Source organism: Rhinoderma darwinii, chromosome 3, assembly GCF_050947455.1.
Source record: "Rhinoderma darwinii isolate aRhiDar2 chromosome 3, aRhiDar2.hap1, whole genome shotgun sequence".
In the NCBI taxonomy this organism is placed as follows: Eukaryota; Metazoa; Chordata; class Amphibia; order Anura; family Rhinodermatidae; genus Rhinoderma; species Rhinoderma darwinii.
The window spans coordinates 362,915,416-362,931,429 of NC_134689.1; the positions used below are offsets into that span (position 1 = coordinate 362,915,416).

At 42.0% G+C, this 16,014-nt stretch overlaps 15 non-coding genes across 15 annotated transcripts; all 15 read left to right on the top strand.

The window, feature by feature from the left end:
- Positions 1-2: 2 nt before the first annotated feature.
- On the top strand, positions 3-75 carry TRNAR-CCU (transfer RNA arginine (anticodon CCU)). Its single transcript has one exon. It is a non-coding gene; the product is annotated as a tRNA-Arg (tRNA).
- A 279-nt stretch (positions 76-354) lies between these two features.
- Positions 355-447, top strand: TRNAI-UAU (transfer RNA isoleucine (anticodon UAU)). The gene is given in 2 exon segments: positions 355-392; positions 412-447. It is a non-coding gene; the product is annotated as a tRNA-Ile (tRNA).
- A 1,455-nt stretch (positions 448-1,902) lies between these two features.
- Positions 1,903-1,995, top strand: TRNAI-UAU (transfer RNA isoleucine (anticodon UAU)). The gene is given in 2 exon segments: positions 1,903-1,940; positions 1,960-1,995. It is a non-coding gene; the product is annotated as a tRNA-Ile (tRNA).
- Positions 1,996-3,098: 1,103 nt separating this feature from the next.
- TRNAR-CCU (transfer RNA arginine (anticodon CCU)) lies at positions 3,099-3,171 on the top strand. Its single transcript has one exon. It is a non-coding gene; the product is annotated as a tRNA-Arg (tRNA).
- A 279-nt stretch (positions 3,172-3,450) lies between these two features.
- Positions 3,451-3,543, top strand: TRNAI-UAU (transfer RNA isoleucine (anticodon UAU)). The gene is given in 2 exon segments: positions 3,451-3,488; positions 3,508-3,543. It is a non-coding gene; the product is annotated as a tRNA-Ile (tRNA).
- Positions 3,544-6,194: 2,651 nt separating this feature from the next.
- On the top strand, positions 6,195-6,267 carry TRNAW-CCA (transfer RNA tryptophan (anticodon CCA)). Its single transcript has one exon. It is a non-coding gene; the product is annotated as a tRNA-Trp (tRNA).
- A 279-nt stretch (positions 6,268-6,546) lies between these two features.
- On the top strand, positions 6,547-6,639 carry TRNAI-UAU (transfer RNA isoleucine (anticodon UAU)). Its single transcript is given in 2 exon segments — positions 6,547-6,584; positions 6,604-6,639. It is a non-coding gene; the product is annotated as a tRNA-Ile (tRNA).
- A 3,003-nt stretch (positions 6,640-9,642) lies between these two features.
- On the top strand, positions 9,643-9,735 carry TRNAI-UAU (transfer RNA isoleucine (anticodon UAU)). Its single transcript is given in 2 exon segments — positions 9,643-9,680; positions 9,700-9,735. It is a non-coding gene; the product is annotated as a tRNA-Ile (tRNA).
- Positions 9,736-10,838: 1,103 nt separating this feature from the next.
- TRNAR-CCU (transfer RNA arginine (anticodon CCU)) lies at positions 10,839-10,911 on the top strand. Its single transcript has one exon. It is a non-coding gene; the product is annotated as a tRNA-Arg (tRNA).
- A 279-nt stretch (positions 10,912-11,190) lies between these two features.
- On the top strand, positions 11,191-11,283 carry TRNAI-UAU (transfer RNA isoleucine (anticodon UAU)). The gene is given in 2 exon segments: positions 11,191-11,228; positions 11,248-11,283. It is a non-coding gene; the product is annotated as a tRNA-Ile (tRNA).
- A 1,103-nt stretch (positions 11,284-12,386) lies between these two features.
- Positions 12,387-12,459, top strand: TRNAR-CCU (transfer RNA arginine (anticodon CCU)). Its single transcript has one exon. It is a non-coding gene; the product is annotated as a tRNA-Arg (tRNA).
- A 279-nt stretch (positions 12,460-12,738) lies between these two features.
- On the top strand, positions 12,739-12,831 carry TRNAI-UAU (transfer RNA isoleucine (anticodon UAU)). The gene is given in 2 exon segments: positions 12,739-12,776; positions 12,796-12,831. It is a non-coding gene; the product is annotated as a tRNA-Ile (tRNA).
- A 1,103-nt stretch (positions 12,832-13,934) lies between these two features.
- On the top strand, positions 13,935-14,007 carry TRNAR-CCU (transfer RNA arginine (anticodon CCU)). The gene has a single exon. It is a non-coding gene; the product is annotated as a tRNA-Arg (tRNA).
- Positions 14,008-14,686: 679 nt separating this feature from the next.
- TRNAI-UAU (transfer RNA isoleucine (anticodon UAU)) lies at positions 14,687-14,779 on the top strand. The gene is given in 2 exon segments: positions 14,687-14,724; positions 14,744-14,779. It is a non-coding gene; the product is annotated as a tRNA-Ile (tRNA).
- A 1,103-nt stretch (positions 14,780-15,882) lies between these two features.
- TRNAR-CCU (transfer RNA arginine (anticodon CCU)) lies at positions 15,883-15,955 on the top strand. Its single transcript has one exon. It is a non-coding gene; the product is annotated as a tRNA-Arg (tRNA).
- The last annotated feature ends 59 nt before the right edge of the window (positions 15,956-16,014 follow it).

Consider the following 16,014-nt stretch of genomic DNA (forward strand, 5'->3'; position numbering starts at 1 on the left):
CAGCCCCAGTGGCCTAATGGATAAGGCACTGGCCTCCTAAGCCAGGGATTGTGGGTTCAAGTCCCATCTGGGGTGTTTACCTTTCATCTTTCTTAAAGTTAAGCTGTTGCTGTTTTAGTTCCTGATTAAAAGTGCTCAACTGGCTTCATCCACTGGACTGATGCTTCTTTATATATTAATCAGAGAGAAGTAAATGACTTATTACTCACAGTATCTTGACTGACCGCTATCTTAAACGCTGTCGTGTTTTTGAAAATTGATGGAAAACAGACACGCTTGAGGAATCACTTCATCCCGCGGTGCAATCGGTCAGCACACGGTGGAAAACGGACACGCGTGCAGACATCAGTAAGAGCTCCAGTGGCGCAATCGGTCAGCGCACGGTACTTATAAAGCAGTAACTGTTGAGCAATGCCGAGGTTGTGAGTTCGAGCCTCACCTGGAGCACTCCTTTCTTGCCTTCTTGTGCTTTATTTAGACCTCCAGTGGAATAGCAAACTTACTCATGGCCCATGATCTATAAACATAATTGAAGGGGATACATGGAAGAGGTATGCCGTTTTTAAGGGTGAGTCCCATCTGTGGTGTTTGCCTTTTCTCTTTCTTAAATAAAAGCCATTGGCATGTTTTAGTTCCAGATTAAAAGTGCTCAACTTGCTTCTTTACTGGATACTTGTCCCAATATATATTAAGAGGTATTTTTAAAGGTTTTGGCCCTCCAATAAGCTTTCCTTCATCTTTATTAGCAGAGTCCTGTAAGTGTGTGATCATAATGAAAAGACAAGGGACCCTCTTTCCCTTGTCTACAAAAAGCAAGCACGTGGTTAAGATTTTGTCAGATCTAGAAAGCAAACGGTAGAACACAAACCATTCTCGATCACTCAGTCACAAGTGAATGTTTGATTGCTTTGGAAAAACAACCACTTATAGAAAAAGTCAAGCCCCAGTTGCCTAATGGATAAGGCACTGGCCTCCTAAGCCAGGGATTGTGGCTTTAACGCCCATCTGTATTGTTTGCCTTTCCTCTGTCTCAAAGTAAAGCCATTGGCATGTTATGGTTCCAGATTATAAGTGCTCTTCTGGCTTCTTCACTGGGTACTTGTCCCAGCTTCTGAGCCGGCTCCATCACTGTTACGTACTGTTATGTGACGATGCGCTAATCCCTTGGCAGCAGCAACATAATTGTATGTGAGATGTCACCAAGGGTTTAAAGTAAAGCCATTAGCATGTTTTAGTTCAAGATTAAAAGTGCTCGACTAGGTTCTTCACTGGATACTTGTCCCAATACATATTAAGAGGTATTCAGTTTTTAAAGGGTTTTGTCACTCCATTAAGATTTCCTTCATCTGCATTAGAAATGTCCTGTTAGTGTGCAATTAGAACGACAATACAAGGGAACCTAGTCTTTTCTTAAAAAATCAAGCATGCGGTTAAGATTTTATCCGATTTGGAAAGCAAACGGTACAACACAAACCTTTCTCGCTCACTCATCACATGTGAATGTTTGCTTGCTTTGGAAAGAAAAAACCACGGCGCAGAGCAAGTTTACAGCCCCAGTGGCCTAATGAATAAGGCACTGGCCTCCTAGGCCAGGGATTGTGGGTTCAAGTCCCATCTGGGGTGTTTACCTTTCATCTTTCTTAAAGTTAAGCTGTTGCTGTTTAAGTTCCTGATTAAAAGTGCTCAACTGGCTTCATCCACTGGACTGATGCTTCTTTATATATTAATAAGAGAGAAGTAAATGACTTATTACTCACAGTATCTTGACTGACCGCTATCTTAAACGCTGTCGTGTTTTTGAAAATTGATGGAAAACAGACACGCTTGAGGAATCACTTCATCCCGCGGTGCAATCGGTCAGCACACGGTGGAAAACGGACACGCGTGCAGACATCAGTAAGAGCTCCAGTGGCGCAATCGGTCAGCGCACGGTACTTATAAAGCAGTAACTGTTGAGCAATGCCGAGGTTGTGAGTTCGAGCCTCACCTCGAGCACTCCTTTCTTGCCTTCTTGTGCTTTATTTAGACCTCCAGTGGAATAGCAAACTTACTCATGGCCCATGATCTATAAACATAATTGAAGGGGATACATGGAAGAGGTATACCGTTTTTAAGGGTGAGTCCCATCTGTGGTGTTTGCCTTTTCTATTTCTTAAATAAAAGCCATTGGCATGTTTTAGTTCCAGATTAAAAGTGCTCAACTTGCTTCTTTACTGGATACTTGTCCCAATATATATTAAGAGGTATTTTTAAAGGTTTTGGCCCTCCAATAAGCTTTCCTTCATCTTTATTAGCAGAGTCCTGTAAGTGTGTGATCATAATGAAAAGACAAGGGACCCTCTTTCCCTTGTCTACAAAAAGCAAGCACGTGGTTAAGATTTTGTCAGATCTAGAAAGCAAACGGTAGAACACAAACCATTCTCGATCACTCAGTCACAAGTGAATGTTTGATTGCTTTGGAAAAACAACCACTTATAGAAAAAGTCAAGTCCCAGTTGCCTAATGGATAAGGCACTGGCCTCCTAAGCCAGGGATTGTGGCTTTAACGCCCATCTGTATTGTTTGCCTTTCCTCTGTCTCAAAGTAAAGCCATTGGCATGTTATGGTTCCAGATTATAAGTGCTCTTCTGGCTTCTTCACTGGGTACTTGTCCCAGCTTCTGAGCCGGCTCCATCACTGTTACGTACTGTTATGTGACGATGCGCTAATCCCTTGGCAGCAGCAACATAATTGTATGTGAGATGTCACCAAGGGTTTAAAGTAAAGCCATTAGCATGTTTTAGTTCAAGATTAAAAGTGCTCGACTAGGTTCTTCACTGGATACTTGTCCCAATACATATTAAGAGGTATTCCGTTTTTAAAGGGTTTTGTCACTCCATTAAGATTTCCTTCATCTGCATTAGAAATGTCCTGTTAGTGTGCAATTAGAACGACAATACAAGGGAACCTAGTCTTTTCTTAAAAAATCAAGCATGCGGTTAAGATTTTATCCGATTTGGAAAGCAAACGGTACAACACAAACCTTTCTCGCTCACTCATCACATGTGAATGTTTGCTTGCTTTGGAAAGAAAAAACCACGGCGCAGAGCAAGTTTACAGCCCCGGTGGCCTAATGGATAAGGCACTGGCCTCCTAAGACAGGGATTGTGGGTTCAAGTCCCATCTGGGGTGTTTACCTTTCATCTTTCTTAAAGTTAAGCTGTTGCTGTTTTAGTTCCTGATTAAAAGTGCTCAACTGGCTTCATCCACTGGACTGATGCTTCTTTATATATTAATAAGAGAGAAGTAAATGACTTATTACTCACAGTATCTTGACTGACCGCTATCTTAAACGCTGTCGTGTTTTTGAAAATTGATGGAAAACAGACACGCTTGAGGAATCACTTCATCCCGCGGTGCAATCGGTCAGCACACGGTGGAAAACGGACACGCGTGCAGACATCAGTAAGAGCTCCAGTGGCGCAATCGGTCAGCGCACGGTACTTATAAAGCAGTAACTGTTGAGCAATGCCGAGGTTGTGAGTTCGAGCCTCACCTCGAGCACTCCTTTCTTGCCTTCTTGTGCTTTATTTAGACCTCCAGTGGAATAGCAAACTTACTCATGGCCCATGATCTATAAACATAATTGAAGGGGATACATGGAAGAGGTATACCGTTTTTAAGGGTGAGTCCCATCTGTGGTGTTTGCCTTTTCTATTTCTTAAATAAAAGCCATTGGCATGTTTTAGTTCCAGATTAAAAGTGCTCAACTTGCTTCTTTACTGGATACTTGTCCCAATATATATTAAGAGGTATTTTTAAAGGTTTTGGCCCTCCAATAAGCTTTCCTTCATCTTTATTAGCAGAGTCCTGTAAGAGTGTGATCATAATGAAAAGACAAGGGACCCTCTTTCCCTTGTCTACAAAAAGCAAGCACGTGGTTAAGATTTTGTCAGATCTAGAAAGCAAACGGTAGAACACAAACCATTCTCGATCACTCAGTCACAAGTGAATGTTTGATTGCTTTGGAAAAACAACCACTTATAGAAAAAGTCAAGTCCCAGTTGCCTAATGGATAAGGCACTGGCCTCCTAAGCCAGGGATTGTGGCTTTAACGCCCATCTGTATTGTTTGCCTTTCCTCTGTCTCAAAGTAAAGCCATTGGCATGTTATGGTTCCAGATTATAAGTGCTCTTCTGGCTTCTTCACTGGGTACTTGTCCCAGCTTCTGAGCCGGCTCCATCACTGTTATGTACTGTTATGTGACGATGCGCTAATCCCTTGGCAGCAGCAACATACTTGTATGTGAGATGTCACCAAGGGTTTAAAGTAAAGCCATTAGCATGTTTTAGTTCAATATTAAAAGTGCTCGACTAGGTTCTTCACTGGATACTTGTCCCAATACATATTAAGAGGTATTCAGTTTTTAAAGGGTTTTGTCACTCCATTAAGATTTCCTTCATCTGCATTAGAAATGTCCTGTTAGTGTGCAATTAGAACGACAATACAAGGGAACCTAGTCTTTTCTTAAAAAAACAAGCATGCGGTTAAGATTTTATCCGATTTGGAAAGCAAACGGTACAACACAAACCTTTCTCGCTCACTCGTCACATGTGAATGTTTGCTTGCTTTGGAAAGAAACAACCACGGCGCAGGGCAAATTTACAACCCCAGTGCCCTAATGGATAAGGCACTGGCCTCCCAAGCCAGGGATTGTGGGTTTGAGTCCCATCTGGGATGTTTATCTTTCATCTTTCTTAAAGTTAAGCTGTTGCTGTTTTAGTTCCTGATTAAAAGTGCTCAACCGGCTTCATCCACTGGACTGATGCTTCTTTATATATTAATAAGAGAGAAGTAAATGACTTATTACTCACAGTATCTTGACTGACCGCTATCTTAAACGCTGTCGTGTTTTTGAAAATTGATGGAAAACAGACACGCTTGAGGAATCACTTCATCCCACGGTGCAATCGGTCAGCACACGGTGGAAAACGGACACGCGTGCAGACATCAGTAAGAGCTCCAGTGGCGCAATCGGTCAGCGCACGGTATTTATCAAGCAGTAACTGTTGAGCAATGCCAAGGTTGTGAGTTTGAGCCTCACCTGGAGCACTCCTTTCTTGAATTCTTGTGCTTTATTTAGACCTCCAGTGGAATAGCAAACTTACTCATGGCCCATGATCGATAAACATAATTGAAGGGGATACATGGAAGAGGTATACCGTTTTTAAGGGTGAGTCCCATCTGTGGTGTTTGCCTTTTCTCTTTCTTAAATAAAAGCCATTGGCATGTTTTAGTTCCAGATTAAAAGTGCTCAACTTGCTTCTTTACTGGATACTTGTCCCAATATATATTAAGAGGTATTTTTAAAGGTTTTGGCCCTCCAATAAGCTTTCCTTCATCTTTATTAGCAGAGTCCTGTAAGTGTGTGATCATAATGAAAAGACAAGGGACCCTCTTTCCCTTGTCTACAAAAAGCAAGCACGTGGTTAAGATTTTGTCAGATCTAGAAAGCAAACGGTAGAACACAAACCATTCTCGATCACTCAGTCACAAGTGAATGTTTGATTGCTTTGGAAAAACAACCACTTATAGAAAAAGTCAAGTCCCAGTTGCCTAATGGATAAGGCACTGGCCTCCTAAGCCAGGGATTGTGGCTTTAACGCCCATCTGTATTGTTTGCCTTTCCTCTGTCTCAAAGTAAAGCCATTGGCATGTTATGGTTCCAGATTATAAGTGCTCTTCTGGCTTCTTCACTGGGTACTTGTCCCAGCTTCTGAGCCGGCTCCATCACTGTTACGTACTGTTATGTGACGATGCGCTAATCCCTTGGCAGCAGCAACATAACTGTATATGAGATGTCGCCAAGGGTTTAAAGTAAAGCCATTAGCATGTTTTAATTCAAGATTAAAAGTGCTCGACTAGGTTCTTCACTGGATACTTGTCCCAATACATATTAAGAGGTATTCCGTTTTTAAAGGGTTTTGTCACTCCATTAAGATTTCCTTCATCTGCATTAGAAATGTCCTGTTAGTGTGCAATTAGAACGACAATACAAGGGAACCTAGTCTTTTCTTAAAAAAACAAGCATGCGGTTAAGATTTTATCCGATTTGGAAAGCAAACGGTACAACACAAACCTTTCTCGCTCACTCGTCACATGTGAATGTTTGCTTGCTTTGGAAAGAAACAACCACGGCGCAGAGCAAATTTACAGCCCCAGTGCCCTAATGGATAAGGCACTGGCCTCCAAAGCCAGGGATTGTGGGTTCAAGTCCCATCTGGGGTGTTTACCTTTCATCTTTCTTAAAGTTAAGCTGTTGCTGTTTTAGTTCCTGATTAAAAGTGCTCAACTGGCTTCATCCACTGGACTGATGCTTCTTTATATATTAATAAGAGAGAAGTAAATTACTTATTACTCACAGTATCTTGACTGACCGCTATCTTAAACGCTGTCGTGTTTTTGAAAATTGATGGAAAACAGACACGCTTGAGGAATCACTTCATCCCGCGGTGCAATCGGTCAGCACACGGTGGAAAACGGACACGCGTGCAGACATCAGTAAGAGCTCCAGTGGCGCAATCGGTCAGCGCACGGTACTTATAAAGCAGTAACTGTTGAGCAATGCCGAGGTTGTGAGTTCGAGCCTCACCTCGAGCACTCCTTTCTTGCCTTCTTGTGCTTTATTTAGACCTCCAGTGGAATAGCAAACTTACTCATGGCCCATGATCTATAAACATAATTGAAGGGGATACATGGAAGAGGTATACCGTTTTTAAGGGTGAGTCCCATCTGTGGTGTTTGCCTTTTCTATTTCTTAAATAAAAGCCATTGGCATGTTTTAGTTCCAGATTAAAAGTGCTCAACTTGCTTCTTTACTGGATACTTGTCCCAATATATATTAAGAGGTATTTTTAAAGGTTTTGGCCCTCCAATAAGCTTTCCTTCATCTTTATTAGCAGAGTCCTGTAAGAGTGTGATCATAATGAAAAGACAAGGGACCCTCTTTCCCTTGTCTACAAAAAGCAAGCACGTGGTTAAGATTTTGTCAGATCTAGAAAGCAAACGGTAGAACACAAACCATTCTCGATCACTCAGTCACAAGTGAATGTTTGATTGCTTTGGAAAAACAACCACTTATAGAAAAAGTCAAGTCCCAGTTGCCTAATGGATAAGGCACTGGCCTCCTAAGCCAGGGATTGTGGCTTTAACGCCCATCTGTATTGTTTGCCTTTCCTCTGTCTCAAAGTAAAGCCATTGGCATGTTATGGTTCCAGATTATAAGTGCTCTTCTGGCTTCTTCACTGGGTACTTGTCCCAGCTTCTGAGCCGGCTCCATCACTGTTATGTACTGTTATGTGACGATGCGCTAATCCCTTGGCAGCAGCAACATACTTGTATGTGAGATGTCACCAAGGGTTTAAAGTAAAGCCATTAGCATGTTTTAGTTCAATATTAAAAGTGCTCGACTAGGTTCTTCACTGGATACTTGTCCCAATACATATTAAGAGGTATTCAGTTTTTAAAGGGTTTTGTCACTCCATTAAGATTTCCTTCATCTGCATTAGAAATGTCCTGTTAGTGTGCAATTAGAACGACAATACAAGGGAACCTAGTCTTTTCTTAAAAAAACAAGCATGCGGTTAAGATTTTATCCGATTTGGAAAGCAAACGGTACAACACAAACCTTTCTCGCTCACTCGTCACATGTGAATGTTTGCTTGCTTTGGAAAGAAACAACCACGGCGCAGGGCAAATTTACAACCCCAGTGCCCTAATGGATAAGGCACTGGCCTCCCAAGCCAGGGATTGTGGGTTTGAGTCCCATCTGGGATGTTTATCTTTCATCTTTCTTAAAGTTAAGCTGTTGCTGTTTTAGTTCCTGATTAAAAGTGCTCAACCGGCTTCATCCACTGGACTGATGCTTCTTTATATATTAATAAGAGAGAAGTAAATGACTTATTACTCACAGTATCTTGACTGACCGCTATCTTAAACGCTGTCGTGTTTTTGAAAATTGATGGAAAACAGACACGCTTGAGGAATCACTTCATCCCACGGTGCAATCGGTCAGCACACGGTGGAAAACGGACACGCGTGCAGACATCAGTAAGAGCTCCAGTGGCGCAATCGGTCAGCGCACGGTATTTATCAAGCAGTAACTGTTGAGCAATGCCAAGGTTGTGAGTTTGAGCCTCACCTGGAGCACTCCTTTCTTGAATTCTTGTGCTTTATTTAGACCTCCAGTGGAATAGCAAACTTACTCATGGCCCATGATCGATAAACATAATTGAAGGGGATACATGGAAGAGGTATACCGTTTTTAAGGGTGAGTCCCATCTGTGGTGTTTGCCTTTTCTCTTTCTTAAATAAAAGCCATTGGCATGTTTTAGTTCCAGATTAAAAGTGCTCAACTTGCTTCTTTACTGGATACTTGTCCCAATATATATTAAGAGGTATTTTTAAAGGTTTTGGCCCTCCAATAAGCTTTCCTTCATCTTTATTAGCAGAGTCCTGTAAGTGTGTGATCATAATGAAAAGACAAGGGACCCTCTTTCCCTTGTCTACAAAAAGCAAGCACGTGGTTAAGATTTTGTCAGATCTAGAAAGCAAACGGTAGAACACAAACCATTCTCGATCACTCAGTCACAAGTGAATGTTTGATTGCTTTGGAAAAACAACCACTTATAGAAAAAGTCAAGTCCCAGTTGCCTAATGGATAAGGCACTGGCCTCCTAAGCCAGGGATTGTGGCTTTAACGCCCATCTGTATTGTTTGCCTTTCCTCTGTCTCAAAGTAAAGCCATTGGCATGTTATGGTTCCAGATTATAAGTGCTCTTCTGGCTTCTTCACTGGGTACTTGTCCCAGCTTCTGAGCCGGCTCCATCACTGTTACGTACTGTTATGTGACGATGCGCTAATCCCTTGGCAGCAGCAACATAACTGTATATGAGATGTCGCCAAGGGTTTAAAGTAAAGCCATTAGCATGTTTTAATTCAAGATTAAAAGTGCTCGACTAGGTTCTTCACTGGATACTTGTCCCAATACATATTAAGAGGTATTCCGTTTTTAAAGGGTTTTGTCACTCCATTAAGATTTCCTTCATCTGCATTAGAAATGTCCTGTTAGTGTGCAATTAGAACGACAATACAAGGGAACCTAGTCTTTTCTTAAAAAAACAAGCATGCGGTTAAGATTTTATCCGATTTGGAAAGCAAACGGTACAACACAAACCTTTCTCGCTCACTCGTCACATGTGAATGTTTGCTTGCTTTGGAAAGAAACAACCACGGCGCAGAGCAAATTTACAGCCCCAGTGCCCTAATGGATAAGGCACTGGCCTCCAAAGCCAGGGATTGTGGGTTTGAGTCCCATCTGGGGTGTTTATCTTTCATCTTTCTTAAAGTTAAGCTGTTGCTGTTTTAGTTCCTGATTAAAAGTGCTCAACTGGCTTCATCCACTGTACTGATGCTTCTTTATATATTAATAAGAGAGAAGTAAATGACTTATTACTCACAGTATCTTGACTGACCGCTATCTTAAACGCTGTCGTGTTTTTGAAAATTGATGGAAAACAGACACGCTTGAGGAATCACTTCATCCCGCGGTGCAATCGGTCAGCACACGGTGGAAAACGGACACGCGTGCAGACATCAGTAAGAGCTCCAGTGGCGCAATCGGTCAGCGCACGGTACTTATCAAGCAGTAACTGTTGAGCAATGCCGAGGTTGTGAGTTCGAGCCTCACCTGGAGCACTCCTTTCTTGCCTTCTTGTGCTTTATTTAGACCTCCAGTGGAATAGCAAACTTACTCATGGCCCATGATCTATAAACATAATTGAAGGGGATACATGGAAGAGGTATACCGTTTTTAAGGGTGAGTCCCATCTGTGGTGTTTGCCTTTTCTCTTTCTTAAATAAAAGCCATTGGCATGTTTTAGTTCCAGATTAAAAGTGCTCAACTTGCTTCTTTACTGGATACTTGTCCCAATATATATTAAGAGGTATTTTTAAAGGTTTTGGCCCTCCAATAAGCTTTCCTTCATCTTTATTAGCAGAGACCTGTAAGTGTGTGATCATAATGAAAATACAAGGGACCCTCTTTCCCTTGTCTACAAAAAGCAAGCACGTGGTTAAGATTTTGTCAGATCTAGAAAGCAAACGGTAGAACACAAACCATTCTCGATCACTCAGTCACAAGTGAATGTTTGATTGCTTTGGAAAAACAACCACTTATAGAAAAAGTCAAGTCCCAGTTGCCTAATGGATAAGGCACTGGCCTCCTAAGCCAGGGATTGTGGCTTTAACGCCCATCTGTATTGTTTGCCTTTCCTCTGTCTCAAAGTAAAGCCATTGGCATGTTATGGTTCCAGATTATAAGTGCTCTTCTGGCTTCTTCACTGGGTACTTGTCCCAGCTTCTGAGCCGGCTCCATCACTGTTACGTACTGTTATGTGACGATGCGCTAATCCCTTGGCAGCAGCAACATAATTGTATGTGAGATGTCACCAAGGGTTTAAAGTAAAGCCATTAGCATGTTTTAGTTCAAGATTAAAAGTGCTCGACTAGGTTCTTCACTGGATACTTGTCCCAATACATATTAAGAGGTATTCAGTTTTTAAAGGGTTTTGTCACTCCATTAAGATTTCCTTCATCTGCATTAGAAATGTCCTGTTAGTGTGCAATTAGAACGACAATACAAGGGAACCTAGTCTTTTCTTAAAAAAACAAGCATGCGGTTAAGATTTTATCCGATTTGGAAAGCAAACGGTACAACACAAACCTTTCTCGCTCACTCATCACATGTGAATGTTTGCTTGCTTTGGAAAGAAAAAACCACGGCGCAGAGCAAGTTTGCAGCCCCAGTGGCCTAATGGATAAGGCACTGGCCTCCTAAGCCAGGGATTGTGGGTTCAAGTCCCATCTGGGGTGTTTACTTTTCATCTTTCTTAAAGTTAAGCTGTTGCTGTTTTAGTTCCTGATTAAAAGTGCTCAACTGGCTTCATCCACTGGACTGATGCTTCTTTATATATTAATAAGAGAGAAGTAAATGACTTATTACTCACAGTATCTTGACTGACCGCTATCTTAAACGCTGTCGTGTTTTTGAAAATTGATGGAAAACAGACACGCTTGAGGAATCACTTCATCCCGCGGTGCAATCGGTCAGCACACGGTGGAAAACGGACACGCGTGCAGACATCAGAAAGAGCTCCAGTGGCGCAATCGGTCAGCGCACGGTACTTATCAAGCAGTAACTGTTGAGCAATGCCGAGGTTGTGAGTTCGAGCCTCACCTGGAGCACTCCTTTCTTGCCTTCTTGTGCTTTATTTAGACCTCCAGTGGAATAGCAAACTTACTCATGGCCCATGATCTATAAACATAATTGAAGGGGATACATGGAAGAGGTATACCGTTTTTAAGGGTGAGTCCCATCTGTGGTGTTTGCCTTTTCTCTTTCTTAAATAAAAGCCATTGGCATGTTTTAGTTCCAGATTAAAAGTGCTCAACTTGCTTCTTTACTGGATACTTGTCCCAATATATATTAAGAGGTATTTTTAAAGGTTTTGGCCCTCCAATAAGCTTTCCTTCATCTTTATTAGCAGAGACCTGTAAGTGTGTGATCATAATGAAAAGACAAGGGACCCTCTTTCCCTTGTCTACAAAAAGCAAGCACGTGGTTAAGATTTTGTCAGATCTAGAAAGCAAACGGTAGAACACAAACCATTCTCGAACACTCAGTCACAAGTGAATGTTTGATTGCTTTGGAAAAACAACCACTTATAGAAAAAGTCAAGTCCCAGTTGCCTAATGGATAAGGCACTGGCCTCCTAAGCCAGGGATTGTGGCTTTAACGCCCATCTGTATTGTTTGCCTTTCCTCTGTCTCAAAGTAAAGCCATTGGCATGTTATGGTTCCAGATTATAAGTGCTCTTCTGGCTTCTTCACTGGGTACTTGTCCCAGCTTCTGAGCCGGCTCCATCACTGTTACGTACTGTTATGTGACGATGCGCTAATCCCTTGGCAGCAGCAACATAATTGTATGTGAGATGTCACCAAGGGTTTAAAGTAAAGCCATTAGCATGTTTTAGTTCAAGATTAAAAGTGCTCGACTAGGTTCTTCACTGGATACTTGTCCCAATACATATTAAGAGGTATTCAGTTTTTAAAGGGTTTTGTCACTCCATTAAGATTTCCTTCATCTGCATTAGAAATGTCCTGTTAGTGTGCAATTAGAACGACAATACAAGGGAACCTAGTCTTTTCTTAAAAAAACAAGCATGCGGTTAAGATTTTATCCGATTTGGAAAGCAAACGGTACAACACAAACCTTTCTCGCTCACTCATCACATGTGAATGTTTGCTTGCTTTGGAAAGAAAAAACCACGGCGCAGAGCAAGTTTACAGCCCCAGTGGCCTAATGGATAAGGCACTGGCCTCCTAAGCCAGGGATTGTGGGTTCAAGTCCCATCTGGCGTGTTTACCTTTCATCTTTCTTAAAGTTAAGCTGTTGCTGTTTTAGTTCCTGATTAAAAGTGCTCAACTGGCTTCATCCACTGGACTGATGCTTCTTTATATATTAATAAGAGAGAAGTAAATGACTTATTACTCACAGTATCTTGACTGACCGCTATCTTAAACGCTGTCGTGTTTTTGAAAATTGATGGAAAACAGACACGCTTGAGGAATCACTTCATCCCGCGGTGCAATCGGTCAGCACACGGTGGAAAACTGACACGCGTGCAGACATCAGTAAGAGCTCCAGTGGCGCAATCGGTCAGCGCACGGTACTTATAAAGCAGTAACTGTTGAGCAATGCCGAGGTTGTGCGTTCGAGCCTCACCTGGAGCACTCCTTTCTTGCCTTCTTGTGCTTTATTTAGACCTCCAGTGGAATAGCAAACTTACTCATGGCCCATGATCTATAAACATAATTGAAGGGGATACATGGAAGAGGTATACCGTTTTTAAGGGTGAGTCCCATCTGTGGTGTTTGCCTTTTCTATTTCTTAAATAAAAGCCATTGGCATGTTTTAGTTCCAGATTAAAAGTGCTCAACTTGCTTCTTTACTGGATACTTGTCCCAATATATATTAAGAGGTATTTTTAAAGGTTTTGGCCCTCCAATAAGCTTTCCTTCATCTTTATTAGCAGAGTCCTGTAAGTGTGTGATCATAATGAAAAGACAAGGGACCCTCTTTCCCTTGTCTACAAAAAGCAAGCACGTGGTTAAGATTTTGTCAGATCTAGAAAGCAAACGGTAGAACACAAACCATTCTCGATCACTCAGTCACAAGTGAATGTTTGATTGCTTTGGAAAAACAACCACTTATAGAAAAAGTCAAGTCCCAGTTGCCTAATGGATAAGGCTCTGGCCTCCTAAGCCAGGGATTGTGGCTTTAACGCCCATCTGTATTGTTTGCCTTTCCTCTGTCTCAAAGTAAAGCCATTGGCATGTTATGGTTCCAGATTATAAGTGCTCTTCTGGCTTCTTCACTGGGTACTTGTCCCAGCTTCTGAGCCGGCTCCATCACTGTTACGTACTGTTATGTGACGATGCGCTAATCCCTTGGCAGCAGCAACATAATTGTATGTGAGATGTCACCAAGGGTTTAAAGTAAAGCCATTAGCATGTTTTAGTTCAAGATTAAAAGTGCTCGACTAGGTTCTTCACTGGATACTTGTCCCAATACATATTAAGAGGTATTCAGTTTTTAAAGGGTTTTGTCACTCCATTAAGATTTCCTTCATCTGCATTAGAAATGTCCTGTTAGTGTGCAATTAGAACGACAATACAAGGGAACCTAGTCTTTTCTTAAAAAAACAAGCATGCGGTTAAGATTTTATCCGATTTGGAAAGCAAACGGTACAACACAAACCTTTCTCGCTCACTCATCACATGTGAATGTTTGCTTGCTTTGGAAAGAAAAAACCACGGCGCAGAGCAAGTTTACAGCCCCTGTGGCCTAATGGATAAGGCACTGGCCTCCTAAGCCAGGGATTGTGGGTTCAAGTCCCATCTGGGGTGTTTACCTTTCATCTTTCTTAAAGTTAAGCTGTTGCTGTTTTAGTTCCTGATTAAAAGTGCTCAACTGGCTTCATCCACTGGACTGATGCTTCTTTATATATTAATAAGGGTATGTTCACACGGCCTATTTACGGACGTAATTCGGGCGTTTTGGCCCCGAATTACGTCTGAAAATAGCGCCTCAATAGCGCTGACAAACATCTGCCCATTGAAAGCAATGGGCAGACGTTTGTCTGTTCACACGAGGCGTATATTTACGCGCCGCTGTCAAATGACGGCGCGTAAATAGACGCCCGCGTAGAAGAAGTGACCTGTCACTTCTTTGGCCGTAATTGGAGCCGCTATTCATTGACTCCAATGAATAGCAGCGCTAATTACGGCCGTAATTGACGCGGCGTTCAAGCGCCTGCACATGCCGGTACGGCTGAAATTACGGGGATGTTTTCAGGCTGAAACATCCCCGTAATTTCAGCCGTTACGGACCCCCGCCGTGTGAACATACCCTAAGAGAGAAGTAAATGACTTATTACTCACAGTATCTTGACTGACCGCTATCTTAAACGCTGTCGTGTTTTTGAAAATTGATGGAAAACAGACACGCTTGAGGAATCACTTCATCCCGCGGTGCAATCGGTCAGCACACGGTGGAAAACTGACACGCGTGCAGACATCAGTAAGAGCTCCAGTGGCGCAATCGGTCAGCGCACGGTACTTATAAAGCAGTAACTGTTGAGCAATGCTGAGGTTGTGAGTTCGAGCCTCACCTGGAGCACTCCTTTCTTGCCTTCTTGTGCTTTATTTAGACCTCCAGTGGAATAGCAAACTTACTCATGGCCCATGATCTATAAACATAATTGAAGGGGATACATGGAAGAGGTATACCGTTTTTAAGGGTGAGTCCCATCTGTGGTGTTTGCCTTTTCTCTTTCTTAAATAAAAGCCATTGGCATGTTTTAGTTCCAGATTAAAAGTGCTCAACTTGCTTCTTTACTGGATACTTGTCCCAATATATATTAAGAGGTATTTTTAAAGGTTTTGGCCCTCCAATAAGCTTTCCTTCATCTTTATTAGCAGAGACCTGTAAGTGTGTGATCATAATGAAAAGACAAGGGACCCTCTTTCCCTTGTCTACAAAAAGCAAGCACGTGGTTAAGATTTTGTCAGATCTAGAAAGCAAACGGTAGAACACAAACCATTCTCGATCACTCAGTCACAAGTGAATGTTTGATTGCTTTGGAAAAACAACCACTTATAGAAAAAGTCAAGTCCCAGTTGCCTAATGGATAAGGCACTGGCCTCCTAAGCCAGGGATTGTGGCTTTAACGCCCATCTGTATTGTTTGCCTTTCCTCTGTCTCAAAGTAAAGCCATTGGCATGTTATGGTTCCAGATTATAAGTGCTCTTCTGGCTTCTTCACTGGGTACTTGTCCCAGCTTCTGAGCCGGCTCCATCACTGTTACGTACTGTTATGTGACGATGCGCTAATCCCTTGGCAGCAGCAACATAATTGTATGTGAGATGTCACCAAGGGTTTAAAGTAAAGCCATTAGCATGTTTTAGTTCAAGATTAAAAGTGCTCGACTAGGTTCTTCACTGGATACTTGTCCCAATACATATTAAGAGGTATTCAGTTTTTAAAGGGTTTTGTCACTCCATTAAGATTTCCTTCATCTGCATTAGAAATGTCCTGTTAGTGTGCAATTAGAACGACAATACAAGGGAACCTAGTCTTTTCTTAAAAAAACAAGCATGCGGTTAAGATTTTATCCGATTTGGAAAGCAAACGGTACAACACAAACCTTTCTCGCTCACTCATCACATGTGAATGTTTGCTTGCTTTGGAAAGAAAAAACCACGGCGCACAGCAAGTTTACAGCCCCAGTGGCCTAATGGATAAGGCACTGGCCTCCTAAGCCAGGGATTGTGGGTTCAAGTCCCATCTGGCGTGTTTACCTTTCATCTTTCTTAAAGTTAAGCTGTTGCTGTTTTAGTTCCTGATTAAAAGTG